The following is a 20777-nucleotide window of genomic DNA, read 5'->3' as shown; positions in this document are numbered from 1 at the left end:
TGTGGCCTATTTAGTTGTTTGTCTTCTCTTCTGGACTCCGAATTCAGTAAAAGCGGGTGTTATGTATTATTCATGAATGTGTTGCGAAACGCATAATACTTGTGTTTGATATGACAAATACTCTTGATTGATTAAGTGGATGAGTGACTATTACAGTCAACAAGTGAGCGCCATAGATGACTTAAAAGGAAATAGCTAATCTTGGCTGGAGTTACTGCAATGGGCTTTGTGGAGGGGCTGATATTTTAGATGAATCTTACATATGGATGAGTTTTAGATAGGCAGAAAAAAAGTGAGGGCTTCTCCATCATAGGGAAAGAATGAGCATGAGTAGAGGAAATATTCACCATAATATGTATGCGGAGGTTAAATGCTCTGGGACATTAAATTAAAGGGACAGAGGAAACCGTGTGGTGCCGATGTGAGAAGTAGCAGTGGAGGGCACATCTTAGCAAATTCTAGAGGGCTTTAAGTCCCAAAAAATAATTCAGTGTAAATATATATTGAAATGTGACATAGCATACATTTCTGCTAAACTGCTCCTTAGGGTACTTAGTTCTTCTTTATGGTGCCATAAAATTAATGAGATATTAATGATTTTGTAGAATGCTGAAACAATAACACAAAAACAAATGGCACAGAAATCTGCTTTAGAAGGTATCCACTGACTCAAAAGTATTATTACAAGTCTTAAAAAGATCTTTTAATGATTGTACTTTTATTCATGCACTAATTCATACCCTGACATTATTAAGCAAGTGTTTAAAGATAAATCAATTAAAAATGAACCCATGAGAAAATATAATTAGTAAACACATGAGCCAGTATAAAAACATTGACATCAAAGCACTGAGTAATATTCTGGGCCTGCATGTTTATACACGTGCTTGCATGTATCTGCCTATGCATGTTGATTAACTTGTTTTTCTAGCTAAAACATAAATGTAAGAAAGATAAACTATACAGCTGACACTCTATCCTGAAGACGCATTGTAGAAGTATAAGACAGGATGGCATGAGAGAGATCCAAATAATACCTTTTAGTCAGTAGATCCAGTTCTAGAACATATTAAGCTAGCGTATGAAAACCATTCTCTTCTGATTTAAGAGCTGAGAGACTCATATAGGGACGTGAGTCTTACTAGTAATGCAGTGAGCTTGCTCAGCACTTGTGTTTTGTGGCTATTGGTACATTCTGAATTTCAGAATTACTTACAGAGGCACAGAAAAATGACAGACCATTATAACAAAATCATTCTGGAAGATAAACTGTTGGGCTGAAAAGTCAAGTTTCAGAAGGGGAAATAGTTATCCTCGGCCAGACCAAAAAAGTCCCCCTTCTACATCACAACCAAGTAGTTATATGAAATTATACAGCGGGGGAAATTTCTGGAAAGTCCCTTGTTAAGATTTATGTTATTGATAAAATAGAATCATTTTTAGACATATAAAATTGGTTGGTTCAAAACCTAGCTTCTAGAAACCTATGTATGTGTGTGTCTATTTCTCTATGTTTCTATGATTTTAACATCTTGTCAGCTGTATGAGACCTGCAAACCATAAATGTGCATTACATTTATAAAGAGTTTGCCGACATTTTGCAAAGGGTCCCATAGTAAATATTTTGGGCTGTCTCTGATGTAGATACTCAACTTTGCCATTCTACTGTAAAATCAGTCATAGAGAATATGTAAACAAATGAGCATGGCTGTGTTAAAGTGAAACTTCACTTAAAAAAACAACAGGTGGCAAGTCCGATTTGACCCATGAGCTGTAGTTTTCCAAACCCTGCTTTAGATGATTTTTACAATCTTCACAGTCAAAAAGTTTCCCGTGTGTCCCACATTTGAAGTGTCTTTATGCACGGGGCGCCTGGGTGACTCAGTCAGTTAAGTGTCCGACTTTGGCTCAGGTCGTGATCTCGTGGTTTGTGAGTTTGAGCCCCACGTCAGGTTCTGTGCTGACAGCTGGGAGCCTGGAGCCTGCTTCAGATTCTGTGTCTCCCTCTCTCTCTGCCCCTCCCCTGCTCATGCTCTGTCTCTCTCTGTCTCTCAATAATAAATAAAAATGTGAAAAACATTGAAGTATCTTTTTTTTTTTAACGTTTATTTATTTTTGAGACAGAGAGAGACAGAGCATGAACGGGGGAGGGTCAGAGAGAGGGAGACACAGAATCTGAAACAGGCCCCAGGCTCTGAGCCGTCAGCACAGAGCCTGATGCGGGGCTCGAACTCACAGACTGTGAGATCTTGACCCGAGCTGAAGTCGGACGCTCAACCGACTGAGCCACCCAGGCACCCCAAACATTGAAGTATCTTTATGCAGAAGAATCAATAGGTCATGTGTTTGTAAGTATTTTTCATGTTTATATTTATAATGTTTAATTCATTTTGTATGTGAGTGTAACACACACACACACACACACACACACACACACACACACACACATAGAGACATAGAGTTTCTGACTGGATAAAAGAGAGCACACTGGCCATTCTTTCCTTCCATTGCTATGACTCTGATTTCAGTGTTCTGTGAACAGTGAGAGTTTGATCATAAATGAGAATTGACTAAGCAATCGACGGGGCAGACATATGTTCATTCATCAAATTGAGCAAATGAATGAATCAAGTATGAAACAGGAGTATGAATCAAGTAGCAGAAGCGGAAGAGGGGGACAGGAAGGCAGAAGCAATTGGAATGAGAGAGAATAGGGGTCAAACTGGAAGAAACTTAGCTGGGGGAAAAGGTAGTTTTCTTTTCGCATCTGATATACAACTTGGGACAAACTGTGTCTTAAAGTTGAGGTCAAAAGCAGTGGTTCTCAAATTGTAGTGTGCCTCAAATCCTGGACCCCATCCCCAGAGACTTTGAGTCGGTCTGGGTCAGAGCCCCAAATTGCTTTTTTACAATATATCCTGGATATTTTTACTCGAGTTGTCTGCAGGCCAAAAAGTTTCAAAAAAGCTACTCCAGACTTTCTCCCTCCTCAGCTTCCTTCCCTAATTGTCTGAGAGCCTGATCACCTGATCCAGATACAGCTATTTCATTTCATTCTCTTCCTTCTACTTTTGTGCTTTCCACCTTCCAGATATCAGGCTAATTTGATTATCACCTAACTTTCATTTCTGTTAAACCACGCTTTCTCAGAAATTATAGGAATTGATCTTTGCTATTTTGTAATAGGAAGAGACCTTTTAAAAACTTGCACCAAAACAAATGAAAACCATAACTCTTTTGTAGGCATCTATTCCTTGGCCCTATAAGGCAATGTGAGAATCCTGAGCCTCCTACTGCTTTATATATAAAGTCTCTAATGGCCAAATATGAAGAGAAGGCCAGAATGTCAGGCAAAAGAGGGAGAGAGACACAGATGAGGCTGAGGAGGTAGGCAGGCGGGGTCAGGTCCAGAGGGTGTGTAGATCTTGGCAAGGAGAAGCCATCACCACCTCCTTAACCCAAGCACTGCTGCATCCCTGGCCAATTTAATGAGTGGGAAAGGTATGAGGAGAGTGGGAATCATGTGTGAGTCTTGGATAACTCCCAGGTACAGAGTTGGTGGGTGAGTAGATGATGGTGCATTTCACAAGATTGGAAATAGAAAAGGCTTGGAGGTACAGTGTGGAGAGGAGAAGCCTGGTTCTAGATCTTTGGTATCTGAGAACCTAGGGAACATTAGGTTAGAGGTGTACAACATGCAGTTGATTACATGTACTTGATTCTCAGAAAAGAGAGCCAGGCGTGGGACATCGATGTACAGAGACGTTAGTATAGATGCTGTTGGAAATGGTGGGTGTAGTTGAGATTTCCCAGGAAGAGCCACTGGAAAGAGAAGGGTAAACCGTCAAGAACAGAACCCTGAGGGCATCTGGGTAGCTCCACCAGTTAAGCATCCAACTTCAGCTCAGGTCACGATCTCACCATTGGTGAGTTCGAGCCCCTCATCAGGCTCTGTGCTGACAGCTCAGAACCTGCAGCCTGCTTTGGATTCTGTGTCTCTCTCCCTCTCTCTCCTTCCCCTGCTCACACTCTTTCTCTCAAAAATAAATAAACATTTAAAAAATGTTCAAAAAAGAAGAGAATGGAACTCTGAGTAATATCACACTTTAAAAGAAAGGAGGAGGAGAAACCTGCAGAAATGGGTTGAGAATGAGTGGTCTGAGGAACGGGATGTGAACGTGAGGTAGGACGCAGACTCACAAAGGGGAGGGACCAGGGGCCCCAAAGAATTCAACACACAAGGTGCAGCCATAAATCTGATTCCAGGATTTGGCACTCAGCAGGTCATCAACAGTCTTACCAAGAGCAATCCACACTGAGTGCTGGGGGCCCCAAATGGGCAGCAGCAAATGGAGGAGGCTGAATGATTACTACCTAAAAAGTAGATACACTCCAAAGTGTACATTAGAATCAAAGAAGCAATGATTCAAAGCACCTCAGCCAAAATGTCCCATTCTGACCCCAATCTTATGCAGAACAGAAGTGAAATATTAGTTCTAAAACATGGAGTGGAGGGAAAACAAGATATAAACAATGGTGCCATTACAATTCACTGTTGTCCTGCTGAGCAACTTTATTGATAACCCTCAATACACTACAGTTACTCTTCAGAAGAAGTGGTGTGTGTTTGCGGGTATGTGCTTGGTTTAAAACGTCCTCCAAGATGTCCTAAGGCTCCTCGTATTTATCCTTGCTTTCCTTTCAGCTCTGCGGCCTTACCAAAAAACAGTATCAGTAAAGAGCCAATAGGAAATACTCACAGGTTCCAGTTTGCAAAAGCACATCTTGTTCTGTCAGAGGGGGATTTGTTTTAGCTTGTACCCACCCTGGGTGGTGCTTCATGGCTCTCATCTGGTAAGACGTGCTCTGGGATCGCAGCAACAGTGCTAATGAAATGTCAGTGGGCTTGGGAGCTGCAGTGAGGCCTTCCCGCTCTGACTGCTGAGACGGAGGCAGGAAGGAGAGGCGCATCAACCCTCCTGAAGCTCATTAGGGCAAGGTAGGGCTCGAATTCAGACAGCGTCAGCATCAGGCTCTAAATGGATGCTGCAAGAGGGCCCACAAATGAGCTCCAAAAGGAATAAACAGCATACCTCTTTATAGTTTTAACAGAAAACAATTTATTAGGGCAAGGTTTCCTTGCAATTGTTCCCCTCCATCGCTCCTAATTTTATTGACTGCATCACAGATTCTAGAAGTGCCTCATATTTAACTTGTTTTTAAAGTTGATCACTCCCACATGTTCCACATTGACACAAACTGAGGAGAAGTTTTCCAAAGCAATAAATTGAACACACATATCAGGAAAAGATCAATGCTTTGGTGTTGGTGGTGACAGGCAACCAGGCCCTTGCTAGCTTCCCCCGAAGGCCCTGACATTCTCCTTTCTTCTACGTGGCAATCTGAGCCCACTGTGGCACAGGGAAGCTAAGTCTTGAAGTCGTCATCTGTCCCTCCTGAGAGTTACTCTGAGCTCTCTTGCTAGTGAGTGGCATGGTTCTTTAACCAGTTATCAAGCTAGAAAGCTGGCATTCGTCTTGACCCTTCCATGGCTGCCATCCAGAGAGCACATCCCCTCGGTTCTACCTCCTGAATGTCGCTGGGATCCTCCCCACTTCTTACTCGTTCTGCATTTCCTCCTCTTGGCCATCCTCGTTTCTTGCCTGGACAACTGCAGCAGCCTCTTGTTTCTTTGCCTCTGGTTAGGTTCCTTTCAGTCACTTTCCACAGGGAAGTCAAAGGGATTATTCTCAAAAGTGTCTGTCTCTTCATTAAACACTTCAGGAGCTTCCAATAGAACAGAGTATGCACCCACTGGCATGACTTAGGAGACATTTTAACGTCATGTTCCTGATTACTCTTCCTTCTTTCTATTATGTTAGCTCACATTTAGCAACATCTTACTTTGTACGAGGTGCGGTGTCTCATCTAATCATCTCATAGGTAAATATTAAAAAGCACTGTTATTAACCTCATTTTGCTGAAGAAGAAAGTGAAGCTCAGTGAGGCTGTTGCTTTGCCCACAATGCTTGATTAACAAGTGGGATAGAAAGGATTTGAACCCAGGTCTCTCCAGAGCCCGTGATGCTAACTATGCAGTCCTACTCCCTAGCCATCTCTGGCATCATCCCTCTTCTTGCACTATATGTTTCAGAATCTGCCCACATTCCTCACCACCACCTGGTCCCAAACTGCCATCTCTCACTGGGATTCTTGCAATGAGCGTCTGTTCTCCCTGCTTCCATTCACCTGTGCCTGCCTTTATGTCTTCTCTAACACAGTGACAGCACTAGCCCTTAAATAGAGTATGTCATCTGTCTGCTCATAACTTCCCAATATCCAATGTCTGAGTAAAACTCAAATCTTGGCATTGGCCTCAAAAGCCTCTCAATATGACCTGGCCCCTTTTCCCCCTTCACCCATCTCTCTGGCTACCTTCCTCCTTACCTGCTCAAGCCACACGGGTCTCATGGCTGTGCTTTGAAGTCAAGAAGTATTGCTTTGTGTTGTTGAATTTACTGTTTCTTCTCCCTTTTAACTTTCTGCTAAACCCTTCTGATCATTTGATTTAAAATGGTAACTTCCTGGGGGTGCCTCCGTTGGTTAAGCATCCATCTCTTGATCTCAGCTCACGTCTTGATCTTGGGGTCATGAGTTGGAGCCTTGCCTTGGGCTCCTTGCTGGGCATTGGCCTGCTTAAAAATAAATAAAATAAAATAAAATAAAATAAAATAAAATAAAATAAAATGGCAACTTCCATTGCCCGGTGCTCCTTACTCCTGTCCTCTGCTTTATTTTCTTCTTAGCATTTGCTCGTTTGTTTGTGTCTTCTCCATTACCAGAAAGTCAATCCATAAAGGCTGAAGATTTGACTGTCTTGTTCACTTTTATAACTCCATTTCCTGGGGAATCACTGGGCACACATCAGGGGTTCATGAACTATTTTAGAACGAGCATACAAGACATACACCCATCATTGTATTTGCTCATGATTGCTTGAGTTATAAGGAAAACTTCTTTTGTTATTTTGGATTGGGATTATGAGTCCTTTGTTGTATAAAAATTGCATATAACATGCTTTATGGATCTAACAATTTTATGTTCCATTTATAGATAATTCGTGACCTCATCATATAGTACCAAAGAAGCTTATAACACAGGCAGTAACTGTCTATAGCATCTATGTTTGTGATCAATACCTGTACCCTTAAATGTCTTTTCTACCAGCTAGCTGTATAATTTTCTGAGAAAGGAGAACAGGATTTCCTAAATGAGTTTGTCTCTAAATTGTATTTCCTCCCTTCTTTTCATGCCCTCCTTTGTATTTTCATTTACAACCTGGGCAATTTAACTTCTGAATGACTAGATAGCATTTAAAAGGGTGTTGGATGTCACAGAATGAACAAGTAACAAAATACATCTGTTCAAAATTCTTTGTCTCTTTTCACTTTGATTCAAGTGATCTGTATCCTTACTTAGAGTTGAAATTCACCTTGCCACCTCATTTCCTCCTTTATTAGGTTTGCCTTTGAAATGCAGAAGTTCACTTGAGCAATAATTCTCTCACTTTTGAGAACCACTCTAACAAAAGCTGACCTTTTTTTTAAGCAGCTGTTGATTAGACAGTTAAACATCGAGGCAGCACTCGCATGATAGTTCTCAGTCTGATGTAACTTGGAAATAGAAAGCTATAACAACCTGAGGTTGAAATGCTTTCAAACAATTGAGCTTAAAGTTCCTGAAAATTATCTTGTAGGGCTTCTTCTCAATTCCCCACATTCCACCCCCCACCCCTCCCCCCACCCCCGATTTTACATCTGGCTAATTTGCGCACTTCAGATTGGATTCCTGAGCACACTGGCAGTGTGAGAACTGTTGTGGAACTCATCATTATCATTCCAAGCCTTTAATTAACCCACTTGAAAGTGGCTTTGTCATGTCTATAAGCAACAGAAAAGCAATTGACTCATTCTTAGAATAGGTGTATCATAGGGGAGAGTAATGAGTAATACTGTGCTCTTCACTAAAGCCTCATCGGTCCAGGAGCATAAGGAACATTAAGAACACAGATCCTCCAGTAATTTTCTTTGATACAATAGTGTAGGTATTACTGTTTTCTCACAGCTAGGTAAATTAGACATAAAAAGGTCAAGTGATTTGTACGTGTTCCCATGAAAGGTCAGTGGCAGAACCAGAGGTAATCCCTCAGTGTGAATGATAAGACCACTCTCTCCAACAATTGCTTTGAGAGCAAGGACCCTAATGTTTTTTTCAGTCAACCGCAAGACCTATTTTGATATGGTCAGAGGTCTCAAAAAGATGCTTCTTTTCACCTCTTTGTGCTTGCCTTGGAAAAAAAGAACCACTAGAAACAGTGAAAGAATTAGAATGCTTTTGAAGAGATAAGGGACAGTATAATTCTTGTTTTCTTTATGTTGTAAGTAAATGACTAATCACTTTATTCCATAAATAAGAACTAAAATATCTTTCACATTTACAAATTGTAATTCAACATTTCACAAAAATCAATCTACTCTGGAAAATTAGAAACATGTACCATTAAAAATTGGTCAGACAGGAACATTCTATGCCATCCATCCATTCAATAAATATTTATTAAGGACCTGTTCGGTACTGGACACTATCCTGGAGGCATGGGATACAACAGTGAACACAAAATTCCTGTCATCCTGAAACTTATAGTTTAGGTGAGGGAGACACACTAAAATCAAATAAATAGCATTTCATGCTCGCATATCATCATCTGAATTGTCACAGAGAAGGATCCTTGTGTTCTGCTGTTCCTATCCAGATCACATTTGAAAAATCACTCGGGAGGGAACGCAGATGGGAAATATCCAACACACCGATTTGTAAATGCTTGATGGAGCTACTAAAGTAGTCTTATCCTCTCGTCTCTGGATCTGAAGAAATAAATACATTACCTCCTTATAGGAATAGTAAGACCCAGAAATTTCGAAGACTCATCTTTATGATCATCAGAAAGAAATAGAGTCTGGATGAACATCTGTCTTTCATCAATTCTATGGAACAAAAATAAAAACTACAAGTGTACATCATTTGGGGGTTTTCTAGAGATTAGTTGCTACTTTCTCTTTTTATTAATGTTTATTTGTGTTTTGTATAATCACATGAAACATGGAGAATTGGTTTCGTTTTTTGCTTCTCACCCCCAAATATTTTATCCGTTTTGAATAGGACACTACAACAATGATTAATGTAGAATATTTTTGTGAAATACTGATTTCAGATAAGATGACCTACTTACTATTTTCATGTAGTCTTTTTCATGTAGTTTTAGTCATTCAGAAAATATTGATGTATATTCTTACTATGATATCAGAAGCAATTAAGCATGATACTTCATTAAATTTTGCATGAAAAATATAAAATGACAGGTATTTTTTTCTAAAAATGAAAATTTTTTTTTATAAAATTCTAATATATATAGCTTTTGAAGTATTGAAGTAAAAGAAAGTATGACCTGTTCTGGTTGAGCAAAATCAAACTCAAGAATAAGTTTGACTTAAATAATTGTAGGGAAAAAGTTTGTTTTAGAAGGTAATTTTGTTCATCTACTCTTTTCATGAAAATAAGCATATAAACTAATTTTATAAACTAATACGTGTACTATATATTTTGATAAGTATTATATAAACCTCCTTATTAGCAATTTTTTTTACTTGAATGGGGTTCTAGTACAGAAATATTTTTAAAAGTGTAAAATGAGCTCAGAAATTAAAGCTATGAGTGATAAATGACCAATATTTATTTATTTGTTTGGTTTTTTACTTATTTACTTATTTATTTACTTACTTATAATTTATTTTTCTTTCACGTTTTTATTTAAATTCCAGTTAGTTAACATATAGTATAACATTGGTTTTCAGGAGTAGAATTTAGCAATTCATCACTTACATATAACAGCCAGTGCTCATCACAAGTGCCCTCCTTAATGCCCATCACCCATTTAGCCCACCCCCCTACCCAGCACCCCTCCATCAACCCTCAATTTATTCTCTATCCTTAAGAGTTTATGGTTTGCCTCCCTCTCTTTTTTTTTCCTTTCATTTCCTTATGTTCATCTGTTTTGTTTCTTAAATTCTACATATGAGTGAAATCATATAGTAGATAAATGACCAATTTTTAAAAGCTAAATGGAATACTTTTCATATGTCTGATCTCAGTTACAATTGAAAAAAAATTGTTCAGGAAATTACTGTTATTAAGAGTATCTAATATTGTTTACATTTTTCTTGTAGGGAAGGGGAAAAAAAAAAACTCCTTTAAAAACCGTTGCTTCTTTAGTTTTCAATTTAAATGGAAGGATGATTCCTGTCCAGTATTTAAATTGGTCCTGGTGGTAAAATTTCCTCTCCAAGAGGACAGTGGTTCTTAAATGTAGTCAGGATTGAAATCACCCAGAGGGCTTGCTAAAGTGGTTGCTGGGCCCCACCCACAGAGTTTCTGATTCTAAAGGACCCTGAGGCAGTACCGAGGAATTTGGGTTTCTGAGGAGTTCCCGGGTGATGCTGATGCAGCTGGTTCAGGAACCACATTTTGAGAGCCACTCCATTAGGATGAAATTCAGCAATCACTAGGAAAGCTGGAGTTTTCATAGCAACACTTTGAATGCTTTATGTCAAAACCATAGTGCAAATATAACCTACTACCTTAAATCATTTAAAAATGCATTGTTGCTGGTGGGCCATTTATGTCGGGGTTTTTCTTTCCTACTTTGCCTTGCTTTGAAGTTTGAGCTATCAAGCGTATCTTCATTATAATAACGAAAGGTCTTTTATTGATTTTACTGTGATTTTAGATAGACCCTAATGAATAGGAGTCCAGACCATCTGAAAATTGAGCGTTTTTTTTGGGGGGGGGTGTGGGGGTTGTCTGTTTGGTTGGTTGGTTTTGGTGAATTTCTTGTCATTTTGTCCATCTTTGTCTTAGATTGGCCACAATGGAAAAAATAAACTGTTTTCTAAGAACCATAAAGAATTTATTTTGGATATTGGATGAATAAAACCTATATATTTTTTAAACTCCTTTTATAAACATGCTCCTTTATCAACTCCTTTGATAAAATATAGAGTAATGTTGGCATTCTAGGCTCCTTTAGTCCTGTAGGAGGAGGGAAGGAACCAGGTCATTACTTCCCTATGGTTGTAGGTATGAGGAAACAGTCCTGAGATCTCATGCTTTCCTTTGTGTCTGAGGTCGTTGGTCTGGCAGTCCACCTGTCCTCCACAACTGCCTCTCAAGGTGTTCAGGGGTTTGTGTCATCTCTTTCCCAGGCTTACTGATTTGTATTTCCCAGAGTGACACTCCCTCTGTTCACCTTCCTCTCCATTGCTATGCTTTCCTCTTGGCCATGCTTTCTTTGAGGCATTCTCTGTTTTTATGTGTGTGTGTGTGTGTGTGTGTGTGTGTGTGTGTGTGTGTGTTTTAAACTTTATTAATTTATTTTGAGAGAGAGAGAGAATGTGTGTGTGCAAGAGCAGAGGAGAGGCAGAGAGAGAGAGAGAGAGAGAGAGAGAGAGAAAGAGAGAGAGAATCCCAGGCAGGCTCCAGGCTGTCAGAACAGAGCCCGATGCAGGGCTCCATCTCACGAACCACAAGATCATGACCTGAGCTGAAATCGAGATGGTTAACTGACTGAGCCACCCAGGCGCCCCTGAGGCGTGCTCTTCAGATTCTTTTGGAAGTCCAGAAAAATAAACATTAGGTCTTTCTCTTTCCACTCTAGTTAAAATCCAAATTCTGCAAGACATTATGGACAACCATGCTTGACTAGGGAACAAGAAAGTCTGGGAAGGAGAAAAAAGAACTAGCATTAACTTTAAGAAAGACTGAGGTTTTCCAGCTAATCCATTTCTTTACACTCTTTGGTGGAGAATCAGTACTTTTGTCTGCTTCCCATAGCCTTATCTATAATACTATATAGATATTGTATACATAATATCAAACCCATGTCTGTGTAATACTCGTCCACATTTTCTCCCCTCACTTTACCCCTCACCCCCAACTCTCTAATGTGCTCACCCTCTTCTGGAAATGCCACCATTTCTGCATCTTTCACTATTTAACCTCAGATTTAATTTGAAAATTACTGGGGGGGTTCCTTCAGCCTTGATTTACTGATTGAAGTAGAGAGCAAGTGATCCTCTCTTTTAGAAATGCCAGAAGTTTATATGCTTACAAAGGGTCTAAGTGCACATACCCCTGCCACAGTGAATATTTTCTTGCTGAGACCACACAGTTCAGTCTCATGTGAGAAAGCCTTTTCTTCTTAACATGAGTTTGACCCTACTCCGAACACAATCATAATCCTGGTATCAATGTTCTAGAGGGACAGTTATTTCTTCTTTGGGTTATTTTCTTTATAAGGGACTTTGTAGTACTGAGAGCAGCTCTGGACAGTTGGCACCATTCTCAAATCGTTTCTCTCTATCCCCCAATTCTTTTTCTAATAGAAGGGGAAAAGAATAAGAAGATCTTAGTTTAACATGTCAAAATTAAGAGAAAAATTCCTAATGGCTTGCATTTGTATTAGCTTCTGCTATAGATTGAATGTTTATGCCACCCACCACCCCCAAATTCATATGTTGAATCCCAACGTCCAGTGCAATGGTGTTTGGAATTTTTGCCTTTGAGAGGTGATTAGGTCATGGTGGTAGGGGCCTCATGAATGGGATTAATGCCCTTATACCAGAGACCTGAAAGATCCCTTGCCCTTTCCACCAATGAGGTTTTAGTGAAAAGACGCCTGTCTATGAGGAAGTGAGCTCTCCCCAGACACCAAATCTGCTGGTGCTTTTTCCCTTCAACTTCCCAGCCTCTAGAAGTGTGAGAAGTAAATCTGTATGATATATAAGCCACCCAGGCCTTGGTATTTCTGTTTAGCATCCCAAACAGACTGATACAGCATGCTAGGGCTGCTGTACCAAATTACCACAATTTTGAATTTTTTTTAAGTTTGTTTATTTATTTTGAGAGAGACACAGACAGCATGAGTGGAAGAAGGGCAGCTAGAGAGGGAGAGAGAGAGAGAATCCCGAGCAGGCTCCGTGCTGCCAGCACTGAGCCCAATGTGGGGCTTGAACCCACGAAGCTGTGAGATCATGACCTGAGCTGAAACCAAGAGTCGGACGCTTAACCGATGGAGCCACCCAGGCGCCCCCAATTACCACAATTTTGATAGTCTAAAATGGCAGACATTTATTCGCTTCCAGTTCTGGGGGCTGCAAGTCCTAAATGAAGGTATTGGCAGAACTATGCTTTCCCTGGAAGCTCTAAGGTAGGGTCCTTACCTGCCTCTTCTTTGCTTCTGCTGGTAGCAGCAACTCTTGGTGCTGTTGGCCTTGTATCAGTCCCTGTCTCCTGTTATTACATGGCATTCTCCCTATGTGTCTGTGTCTGTGTCCAAATTTCCCTCTTCTTACAAGGACACTAGTCTTTGCATTAGGACCCACCTTCATCCAGTATGACCTCATCTTAACTGAATACATCTGCAAAGACCCTATATTCAAGTAAGATCACACTCACAGCTATTGGGGGTTAGGACTTGAGTATGTCTTTTTGGTGGACACAGTTCAACCTTCAATAGTATTCTCTGCTCAAACTCCTACATGGGTATTTAGTATGATTGCACCTTCCAGACCTGTCTCTCTCTACCCATCTTCTGTGACTTTCTTCATGCAGGTCCCCATCTCCCCTAAGAATGGCTTCCTCATGACATCCTCACCTCCCCCTTCCTGCCTATGGACATTTTATCCATTCTTTAAAACCTTTATCAGATGCATTTTTTACATGATTCTTTTCCTAGTGCTACCACCAAATGTGATCTCTTGCATTCCTCTCATTTTCCTTCATATTAATTACATTTCTATAATTATTTTCATTCCTCCAACTAGAAAGTAGATTGCTTAAAGAAAGAGAATAAGTCTTACTTATCTCTATAATCCCACAGTAGTGTTTTTTGCTTTCTACATAAAAGAAACACCAAATCAGAGAAAGATACATGTTTTGAAAACAGGTTTGTGTATTTTAAGCATGTTAGAAAAGGTAAACACCTTAGTTTATATTCTCCTGCTGATTTCTCTCTGCTTGTAACAGGAAGAGTGTTTGCTATAAAAGCATTGTACAATTATTAACGTAAACGTACAAGCCAATTATTCTGACTTCAGGCTCCAGCGCACTTTGTGATCTTTGGAAAGGCAGTTGCTCTGTCAGTTTTACCAATTAATACAAGTGGAACTCACATGAAAAAAATCACATGAGAAGTGCCAAAGAATAATCATTGTTGAATATCATTCAAGTGCAATTGCTTGATTTTTTTTTTTTACTCCATCCTTATTTGGACCCAAACTGAAATGAATCAGAATTCTAATGATAGGAAGATAAATGTGAATGGTTTAATAAGGGATGCTGCTAAAAATAAAAAGCCTAAATCTGTCATCTTTATTCCCTAATCTTGGATTTAAAAAGCTGCACAGTGTTACTTAAAGACTTAGCTGTAGGTTATATATGTTTGTGTATATGGTTGTGTATATGGTACTTACGAGTGTGTATGTATTTTATGTATATGCACAAATTTTTATTCTTGTTTAAAGTTGTATATGTATTTAAATTGCAAATATGTCATGACTAGTAATGAAGTGCATGATTTTCCTTCCCCCCCCCCCCCAACACATAATGAAAGATCTCTATGCATTCAAGGGAGTCTTTCCTTGTGGGAGTTATGTCTTTATTCTTTTATAAGGCTAACTGCCAATGTTTTGATTTCTTTCTCCCTGATATATATATATATGCATATATCTGCCCATATATTACATTGCATTTTTTAAAACTTTAATATTATGAAAGGGATAAATTATCTCAGGCTAGTTTTTCTGTTTGTAGTAATGAGCTAATAAGAGTTTTTTATTGGTAAAATTCTTTCATCACCATTTACCAAGCAGGTATGGCGAATGTAGGCATCATGTCCACGCCATGTATAAAACGATTGCTACAATTTCACCTAATAAAGACTGTTGTGGATTGTAAGTATTTCTAGGTCCCAGAGATTTTCTAACTATAACATTATTCCTTTTTAGTATTCAGTGATGATGCCCATGTTCAGATTCTCATTATTAGTAACATTGATGGATGGTTGGTTTTCCAGACCATGTTGTATAGTGACATCAGGTAATTTCAAATACTGTTGTGAGGGTCTCTGTGAGCTAAAGTTATATATCATAAGACGACTGTCCTTGTATGTCTTCATTAACTCTTTTCAAGTTTTTAATTAAGATTTAAATTACATTTCTCATTGTGATGGATCTCCACAGATGTGCTATACTTGTCTAGAAACTTACCGTTTTTTTTTTTTTCACATTTGGTTTCCAAAGCACATGATATTAAATGATGCTGTTGCTTCTTTGAATTCTGGGGTTGTTTTTCTTTATTTGTGCCATATAAAAAAGTATGTGGCAGGGAATGGTAGAGAAAATTGGCTAAAGTAAAGAGCCCATCACTAAGAAAAAACTGATGTTTGTGATTGGCAGCATGGTCATTCTGGGTAACATTTTTAATAGGAGTGCATATAGAGGGGACTAAATCTTTTTAAAAAAAACCAAAACTATTGAGCATATGTTAATTGGTCTCTGAGAATTTATACTGTGCTTCTAGTACACTGTAAACTTGGACCAGAGAGCTCTGTATCGATACCAGTTATTTTCACATGTTTTAGAATCATTGAGATATTATTTACTTTTGTACTTTGTTTATATAATAGGGATGCTATCCTTGCTTCACAGGGTTCAAGCCCACATTTATTGAGTATTCAGGTCCTTCTTCTCCAAATAGCTTACAATACAGCAGAAGAGACATAAGTACATGAATTAACTATGAAATAAGAACAAAATATTAAAATATTTTATTTCTACAAGCCCTGGGAATTCTACCATCATCTGATGTCTAACTATATTTCTTTGGCCTTTGTATTTTATCAAGGAGGAAACAGAGAGATAATTCATTGAGATTTAAGAGTTTTTGCTCAATAAATACATAATGAATGTCGTTCACTAACTTCTTTCTTTAGCAAATATCTATTGTGTCTATTTGGTGTACCAAGTTCTGTTTTTGGCTCTGAGAATGTAGAGGTTAAGACAAGGTCCTTTTCCTTGGAGAGACATAATGTTAACTAAGATGCAATATGAGAAATTTTGCTATCTAGGTATGTTACAGGGCACCATCTGAACACAGAACAAGCAAGAGCAAACTAGGCTACTTAGTCAGGAAAGGCTCTCAGTCACAAAATAATGTAAAAGATATCCAGGCAGAAAAAAAAAATGGTACAGTTATTTCTATTTTGTTTTTTCTTATTATATATTTTTAATTTTCCAATATATGTGTAGATTACATATATAATTATGAATAAATTTTATTTTAAATGTTTGAACATGTGAGAGAGGCCTCCACATCTTATTTTTTTAAAGTGTCTTTGAGAGTGCCATTATCTTCAATAAAACAAGAAAATGTAGAATCATCTCATTAACACTGCAGGAAAGAGAGAAGTCCTGCTGTTTCTGTTAAGTAGTACATATTAAATGAAAATTATCTGGATAGATTTGTACTATTCATTATATCACATAAAATGGCATTGTTGGTTTCTTAAAATCATTATGTTAATTTAAATACTATAAAGTAACTATAAAGAAGTAAAAGTTTTTAATAAATAAATTTATAAGAAATTATTCAAATTAATGTCTTACATTGGAAAGCTATCCTTTGTTTATGATTTAAGAGTTCTGATATTTATATTTAATTTATTAAACAAATATGTATTGAATATCTACTATGTGCCAGACACTGTTCTAAGCCTTGGAAATATAACAGTGAACAAAATGGATGAAAATCTCTGTTCTCTAAGAACATAAGCTTACTCTGTTGTGGCAGGGATAGTTAATGAAGAGATTGATAATAAAATATGGTATGTCAGATCATAGTATGCTATGGGGAAAAATAAAGGAGGAAATGTTGTTGGATGTATTAGGGAAGATGGCCGAGGTCATTATTCAAAGCATGTTTATTGATAAGCCATTATTTGAAAGGAGTCCTGAAGAAGGTGAGGAAGCAAACCATGCAGGTGTCTAGAGGAAGAGGATCCAGAAAGGGAACACCTACAAAGCCTTGAGATGGATACGCTTCTCAGGTTGAAGAAACAGTCAGGAGCCCAGAAGGGCTGGGATGTTGGGGAGGTACCAGAAGAGTAATGAGAAAGGTGTAACAAGGCCAGATTCTATTGGCCTTGTTGGCCATGGTGAAGACTTGGCTCTAACTCTAACTGAGATGGCAGCCATTGGAGGGTTTTGAGTTGAAGAGGCATGATTGTACCAAAAAGATGACTCTGGCTCCTGTGTTAAGGCTAAACTCTGGGAGACCAGGGTGACTCAGGGAGACCAATTAAAGGCTATTGCAATATTCCAGGTGAGAGAAGATGGTGGCTCAGGGCAGTGTGGTGATGGAGATCAGATGATAGATATATGGTTACACCTAAAACCTGATCATTACTAGTCACTGCTCCCTGCCCCCCATCAGTGAGTTCCACTTTAAGTATCTCAGTCTGGCTTGCCTTTTCTAACTAGTACTTTCTTCTAGCACTTCAACTGCAACATATTTTTTTAAAGACATTAGAAGCTACAATTCATTGATCCTACCACCTTTTCATTGTCCCTCTTGGCTTCATTACCTTTGTAATTCAGCTTAGCTTCCATGGGCCCATTGAAAGTCCTAGCATGGACTCTTAATTTCCACGTATCTCTTTTTGGTGTGTTGTTGACCTTGTCCTGAAACACCACAAATCCCATTAATTACAATTCTGTCTACTTATGCCTGGACCCAGACAGCTGAACCTCACTGGAGAAAAACACACAAACATGCTTACTGACCTCGCTTTCACCATCACAGAAAGGGAGCTCTTAGGACTTCCTGACAATCCTACTACATTTTCCAAGTGTGTTCACTTTCCCTAGCTCACCATCTCATATCTTCTCTTCCTCAAATTTCCAACACCTCCTTTCTCATCCTCATTATCAGCTTCCTACTACACTGAAAAAATAAAAGTAACCAGGAAAAAACCCAAAACTTTTCTGTGTTCCCATCATCAAAACTAACACCCTCCTGAATCTGCGCCCATAGCTCTGCTGTCAGTATGGTTGAATTTGTTTCTATCTAAGGCACAAACCTTCCACTTACATCTTAGATTATTCCATTCTCACCTAGTCAAGATGTTGCTTTAGCAAACGTTCCAGCTCTCTCAAAATTAAACGAACGTGATGTTACAATTCTCATCTTTAAAAATACCTCCCTGGGGCGCCTGGGTGGCGCAGTCGGTTGAGCGTCCGACTTCAGCCAGGTCACGATCTCGCGGTCCGTGAGTTCGAGCCCCGCGTCGGGCTCTGGGCTGATGGCTCAGAGCCTGGAGCCTGTTTCCGATTCTGTGTCTCCCTCTCTCTCTGCCCCTCCCCCGTTCATGCTCTGTCTCTCTCTGTCCCAAAAATAAATAAACGTTGAAAAAAAAATTTTTTTTTAAATACCTCCCTTTTGCCTTATCCATTTGTCTAGCTACCACCCTGTCTCTTGGCTCCCCCTTATAGTGGTGCTTTTCAAGAGTTGCCTATACTCATTGTTTATACTTCTTATCCATGCATTCTTACTTCAACTTGTTACATTAGGCTTTGGTGTCCACCTTTCTCTGAAACTGTTGCTGTCGAGGTTATCAGTGACTTTTAACTGTCACTTCCTGGTCATCATTTGATTCAACTGTCATCAACTTTTGACACAAATGATCACTCCCTCCATCCTGAAGTTCTTTCTTCATTTGGCTGCCAGGACCCCTGATTTCACTGGTTTGTTCCGACCTCCCTGGCGCAAATTTCTCAGTCTTCTTTTCTGATTCCCCTCCTCTTCCTAAATTCTATTGGTGTTCTTTGGATCTCTTTTCTCTGTCTGAGCTCACTTTTAGGTCATCTCATTAGGCTCATGATTTTAAGTATGACACATATACTGATGACACCTCAGTACATAGTTCCATTCCCGAACTCTGCACAGAACTCTTGATAAACACGTCCATCCAACAGCCTGCTCATCGTCTCCTTTTTGCATGATACATAAAGTTTCATGTGTCCAAAATCAAAGTCTTGATTTTCTCTCCCTAAATATGCTCCTTCTGCATTTTTCCTTAGTTACTGGAATTTCTAAGCCTTCAATTGCTCAGGTCTATACCGTTGGGGTCAATCCTAACTCCTTCATGCCCTAGATGCAAACTGTAAACAAGTCATGCCAATTTTACCTTCAACAAATTTCTTAAAACATATGCTAATGTGCCTAAATGATTATAATAATTCTATCCTTTGAAACATATTTAGAATTTTAGAAGCACCTATAAGTCACAACAAATTTCATGACTACAGCTTGTAATAAAAATCTGTATAATTCACATTTAGTCAAGAATGAAATGTAAATGGTTTTCTTGAGTGAATTATAAATATCCCTGAAAGCCAATCTAAAATAATAGCTTTGGAAATGATTTGCTTTAGAGCAGCATCAATGGAATGAATATTTAATTTACCATGTTACCACTTACAAGTATAATGTTTATGAGGTTTTATAGGTCCTGGATTATTGTTTAAAATTTATCTCCATTCTTAATAATCACAATTTGAGTTAACATCTTAAGAATAGTACAAAGACTTATTTATTGCTCTGTAAGTTGATAAGAATACTATGAAACCATACTGCTTGGGTTCAATACTGGCTCTATCATTTTCTAGAGACATTATCATGGGCAACTCCCTTAAATGCTCTGTGCCTCAGTTTCCTTATCTGTAAAATGGGGATAATACGAGTGCCTACTTTAGGATTTCCTAGAAGGATCAAATGAGACCATGCACTTAAGTGTTTAGGATTAGTGGCTGGCACAGGGTAAGAGATAGGAATGGTGCCAGGAATAAGAATTATATGTGGATTCTTTTTACTAGAAGCCCTCAGGAAACTTGAGGCATAAGTAGAATACCTGAAAGGTTAAAGACATTGCAGGGTTTCAGGAATTGTTCAAGACGGCCATAAAAGTGATATGTGAAGGCATCATGTATTAGTTATTTACAACGTAAGAGAACTGGCAACAAATGTCATAGACATTCAAATGGGAGAGAAAGATTACTTCTATCAACAGAAGTTTAAGACAATTTGTGGTGAAATTTTTATTCTGTAAATGCCATTTCCACTCCTAATAAAACTGAGAAAAGTATGAATTCTGACATGTGAATATTCAGAAGCATAGGATTTTAGTACAAACTGCTAATGTAGAGAGCTTTGATTATATTCCATAAGAGAAATTCCTCTGAAATATTAATACCTATTTATTTGTGTATATAGAAGCTGTCATTTATATTGGTACTGTTACCTACTGAAGTATCACACTGCTGATCAAGTTGTTTTAGATATGCATGTATTTTAAATCTATTATAAGGAGTATCAGTTATATATCTCTGCGGGTGTTTCTTCTTCCTGGCTCAATTATACATTTATCTAAGATATAAATTTAATCAACAGATAGTAAGTGAACACCTACTCTGGGAGAGACACGGTCTTCTCATGAGAGGAACATATATATTGCCAAACAAAAAAATGTAAAATTGATATGGTAATAACAGCTGATCCTTATAGTTTCATTATTTATAGCTTTCAAATGGACATGCCTTACTGAAGTG

At 38.6% G+C, this 20777-nt stretch overlaps 1 protein-coding gene across 6 annotated transcripts in view; it reads left to right on the top strand.

The window, feature by feature from the left end:
* The window catches only part of ITPR2 (inositol 1,4,5-trisphosphate receptor type 2), a 508939-nt gene that overhangs the window by 372249 nt on the left and 115913 nt on the right, over window positions 1-20777 (top strand). The gene's annotated exons all lie outside the window — the stretch shown is intronic.

This window comes from Leopardus geoffroyi, chromosome B4 (assembly GCF_018350155.1).
Source record: "Leopardus geoffroyi isolate Oge1 chromosome B4, O.geoffroyi_Oge1_pat1.0, whole genome shotgun sequence".
Taxonomy (NCBI): domain Eukaryota; kingdom Metazoa; phylum Chordata; class Mammalia; order Carnivora; family Felidae; genus Leopardus; species Leopardus geoffroyi.
The sequence above is the reverse complement of the archived record's forward strand: the minus strand, read 5'-3'. Positions and strand labels throughout refer to the sequence as shown.